At 41.4% G+C, this 5,152-nt stretch overlaps 1 pseudogene; it reads right to left on the reverse strand.

Annotated features, from left to right (window-relative positions):
• Positions 1-3,245: 3,245 nt before the first annotated feature.
• Positions 3,246-4,432, reverse strand: LOC122743659 (annotated as a pseudogene).
• Between the last annotated feature and the right edge of the window lie 720 nt (positions 4,433-5,152).

Here is a 5,152-nt window from a genome sequence, read left to right on the forward strand (position 1 = left end):
CTCTTTTTCTGTCAATAGTACCACCACTTGTAATCTCTTTGGTCTCCCTATTTCCTATAATACCAAATACTGTTTTTTGTTGTTGTTTTTTCTTCCTCACTTAAATAAAGGCCGTCCAAGCCATATATTATACAACCAATTTCACATTGCTTCCACTCACAAACTTCTTGTTTTAGTTAACTTTATCTACTTGCTATTACCTATTCTATCTCTTACCTTAGAACAGATGGGCTAAATCATATTGAGGATAGCCAACAAGACTCAAACATATCACTGAGTTAGGAGGATGTCTCCCCCAAGCATATGACGATATCTCTTGGTGGAATAGGTGGATGAGAACACTTTGTTCCAACTGCTATGAAGGCGGCTGAAGCAGGTGCTGTGGAGCACTTAGAGCTTGGTCAGATATTGTAGACACCAATCCTGGGCCATCTCCAGTCATCTTGACTTTTGTCTTGCCACTGGACTTCTATGACTTTGGGAGACAGAGTGAAGCTGAAAAGTTTGTGCAACTCTGCCTCACTTAAATCCAGTTCACCCACAAGTCAAGAAATCACCTGTTGATGTCCTTGTTCTTCTTTGAAAATAAAGGACAAACAACAACAACAATAACAACAATATGTGGCAAGTAAAACTATATGCCATCGCCTTATTTCTGTCCCAAGTTTAGGGAAAATTAGCTGGGGTTTCTAATATATTTGTTACTTATATATTAGAAGCTTTTGCACCAGTTTTGGGCATTAAACATTTATTAAAGCATACCAAATATTAGTAAAGAGAACACTTGGTTCATAAAGTTATTTCCTATATATTTTATATTGTCTTATCTGTGCAGATATTGTTTTCCTGTACTACAATGTAATCTCTGTAAGGATATTACATCTTTGTGTGTTCATTGCCTCGAACAGGGCTGGGTTCATTATAGGACCTGTTTCTTTTTCTTTTTCATTTTTTTTTTTTTTTGGTGAGGCAATTGGGGTTAAATGACTCGCCCAGGGTCACACAGCTAATAAGTGTTAAGTTTCTGAGGCCAGATTTGAACTCAGGTCCTCCTGAATCCAGGGCTGGTGCTCTATCCACTGCACCACCTAGCTGCCCCCCCCCATTATAGGATCTTAATAAAAGTGTGTTGAAGATTGAATGTATAAATAATTTCCTTTGTGGAAAAGGCTAATATGAAAGAATTTAGGTGAAAACACATAATCATAGAGTATTAAAGCTGGGCTGGAGAAGTCCTTTAAAGGTTATCTAACCTAATCTTCTTTTGCATATGAGGGAGTAGAGTGTTAGATAAGTCATGTCAACATAGCAAGTTAACTGGCAAAGCAAGAACTACCATCCAGATCTCTGCTTCTGGTGCACTGGATAGAGTGTTGGTCCTAGAGTCAGGAAGACCTGAATTCATATCCAGCCTCAGATAATAATTAGCAATGTGACAATCAAGTCACTTAACCTGTTTTTCTCAATTTCTTCATCTTTAAAATGGCTATAATGGGCAGCTAGGTGGCACAGTGAATAGAGCACCAGCCCTGAATTCAGGAGGACCTGAGTTAAAGTCTGGCCTCTGACCCTTGACATTTAGTAGCTGAGTGACCCTGGGCAAGTCACTTAACCCCAATTGCCTCCCCCCCCCCAAATAAATAAATAAATAAAATGTCTATAACAATAACATCACCCTCCCAGAGTTGGTGTGAGGATAAAATGAGATAATAATTGTAAAGCACTTAGCATTGCACCTGACACATAGTAGCGCCTATATAAATATTTGTTTATTTACATGTGTATCTTTATTATTGTTATTATTATTACTACATTACACTATACCATCCCAAAATTTCTTATCTTCTATTGATAAGCATGTTGATGAGAGGGGAAAATATAGTTTCTAATGCTTTAAAAATAATAAATATGCACATGTATAACCTATATCTGATTGTTCGCTGACTGGGGTGGGGGAGGGAGGGAAGGAGGGACAGAATTTGGAACTCAAAATTTTAAATAAAAATGTTTATTACCAAAAATAATAATAAATTTTAAAAGTGTATTTATCTGTGCTTTAAAATAATCCAAGCAATTGTAAATCGCTTAGAAATAGTTTCTCTGTGTTGTGTAATGACATTTATTTATAAAGGGATTTGGTGCATTAAATTTTTCTGGATGTTATGGTATTATCACGGGCAAACTGGGCATTTGTCTTATGACCTATGAGCTTACCAGCAGTTTTAAATCATTTTGTGGGGACGAGAGAGGAAATGATATCTTAGTGGCCATGGAAATTTGACCTAGAAATATGCCATTATATGGGTTTTACCTGATCTTCTTCATGAAGGCAGAAATAAATGATAGAATCTTAAAGAAGAGAAGATTTAGACTTAAAAGGGTCCTTAAGAAACCATATATTCCAACCCCTTTAATGATTAGGAAACGGAGACCTAGAGATGTCAAGTTACTTAAAGTTCACATAGATTGGATGTAGCAGAGCCACAATTTGAACTCAAGTACTTGGACCCCAACTCTAGCACTTTTTCTACTGTACTATAATGCCTCTGCACATGTGTCTTTACACCTTTTCCAAATACAAAGTGGAACATAGCACAATGGAAAGTGGGTTAGCTGTGGTGCAAGACATTTTGGGTTTACATCCTGACTCTGTTACAAGCTGGAAGAACTTGGACAAATCAAAAGACTTCTCTGGGCTTCACAATTTTATATGTAAAAAGAGTAACATTGGATTTGATGGCCTTAAATATCCTTTCAGGGCAAAATCTATGATCTTATGTGGGATCTTTAGGAAGAATAACAAATTACTAATTATAAAATATTAGAGGATCTTGAGCTTGCAGTAGTGAGGTGGCACAGGAGAAAGAGCATGGGGCCTAAAGTCAGGAGGACCCATTTTTCTTTTTTTTTTCTTTTTTCATACACACTGTTTACATCTATATTTCAAGTTCAGAAACGCATATTTTCAAGCAGCAATACAAAAAAGTATCCATGAAGGATGCATAATGTCTGAAAATTATGAAAACTTCCCTGCTACCATTACATTTCTAAATATAAAACTGACTACCATATTCTGTGTAGCAAGAGAAGTTCATTTGCAAGACAGATAAAATTCAATCTTTAGGTATGAATGGTATGAATGAGTCTTTTTTAAAAACTTTCTTAGTCCTTTAGGATCATTAAGCATGCAAGCCTTGTGGAGGAGGGTCCACAAAGGAACAGGTGTCGGGCTTAGGACATCCAATTTAGGCCAGAGCTGGGAAAGACTCTGGGTCATCTACATAAGGAGCAGAAGCACTTGGCTTGTCACTTCTGCTTCCCGAGTTGGGCCGCCCACCAAATCCGGGCCTACCTCCCCCTCCTCTGCCAGCATGTTCGGGCGATCAAGGTCTCCAAAACTAATCTCCAGCTGGGATGTAATATCATTGGCAAGCTTACAGAAGTGATGATCCATCACAGATTCTTCGGCGTGAGCCTCATTTGACTCCACAGGGCTCCCCTGCACCTCTGTCACTCCCTTTGTCTCCTCACTCTTGGACTTGTGCAGCACAAATCCCTTCTTCCACTGCCCATCGGCACCCTCTTTGGGTTTGCGGATATTAAATTCTACTTTTGCCCGGTTCTTATTTTGAATCGCTTTCCACTCATCCAAGGCCATTTCTTTCGGGTCCTCTTTCACCTACTCAACTTAATTTTCTTAATTTTCTGTATCAGCCACTTCTCCTCCAGGTGCCTCCTCTGTCACAGTGGTTTGCTCCAAGTCAGTCTCCCTTTCCCCCTTCCTCCACGCTTGTCCTCATGCTTCAGACCAGATCTTCCACTATGCCTATCAAATTCTCTCTTTCCACGACAGTCAAAACCATCTCCTCTGACCATTCCACAGCCACGACCACAGCGTCCTCTTTCCCCAGGACCACCACGACCTCGGATCGACCGGTCAATAATAGGTTTGTCAACTGAAAATTCTCCTCCTTCAAACTTTTCTTCGGTCGATTTTTCAAATCGTCGCTCATGAGGTGGTCGCCTTTCGGGTCTTTTGCCATCAATTGGTTGCCCTTCACCCTGAAGTTGCTGGTCAGGCCTTCTACCAACTAATCTTATCTTATCCCTTCCTTCTTGAGCACAGCTGGCGGCGGCGCCTCATCCTTCTTGTGAGCTGCGGCTGCGGCAGCCCTGACCAGTGGCGGCCGCCCTGGACTGTGCGGACAGCTGCGGCCATGGACTCTTGCGGTCCTTCTGCGACTCCTTGCACAGCGGCTTTCCAGCGCGCCCCCGCCGCAGCTGCGGCCGCGCGCTCTTAGGCCTGTGTCCGCCGCTGCCTTCCTTCTTCTTGTTCTCTGCCGCCTTCAGCACCTAGAAGGGGTCCGATGCGTCGTTGGTCGAACCCGTTGGTGATGACATAGCGGAAGCCTTCCTGCAGGTGGCCGGGCATCATGGGGCCCAGGCGGTGAGTTCCTCCACGGATTGAAGGGGGCCGCGCTGAAATTCAGCTAGTCCCCATAAGATGGCAGGGCCGAGAGAGACAGAGAGACAGAGAGAGACAGAGAGACAGAGAGACAGAGAGAGACAGAGACAGAGACAGAGACAGAGACAGAGACAGAGACAGAGACAGAGACAGAGACAGAGACAGACTTCTCTTCCTGCGTCGCACACAGACCCATTTTTTTTTTTTTAGTTCGAATCTGGCCTCAGAAACTTACTAACTGTGTGGCCCTTGGCAAGTCACTTAATCCTGTTTGCCTCAGTTCCTCATCTGTAAAATGAAGGGGAGAAGGAAATGGAAAACAATTCTAGCATGTCTTCCAAGAAAACCCCAAACAAGGTCACAGAGTCAGAAGAGATAGAAACAACTGAACAAGAGCATGAAATTTATAGCTACAAAATAGAAACATGTGAATTGAACTATCCAAACCAGATCTTAACTAGGGTATAGACAACACTATTTATCCCTTTATAAAATGTTCCCAGAGGTTTTTAATGCCTAAATTGGCCCTCTGAATTTATTTTTAAGTTTCTTCAAGTTTGCAAGCTATTCAACCCAGTAGGCATTTCCTACTTGGAAATTCCTTGAGTATGAAAAGAAGACATAATTTATATTTGCAAATTATAAGCTCATTGATGCTACAGGGCATCCGTTTTCCAGAAGTCAAAG

This window comes from Dromiciops gliroides, chromosome 2 (assembly GCF_019393635.1).
Source record: "Dromiciops gliroides isolate mDroGli1 chromosome 2, mDroGli1.pri, whole genome shotgun sequence".
Lineage (NCBI taxonomy): Eukaryota > Metazoa > Chordata > Mammalia > Microbiotheria > Microbiotheriidae > Dromiciops > Dromiciops gliroides.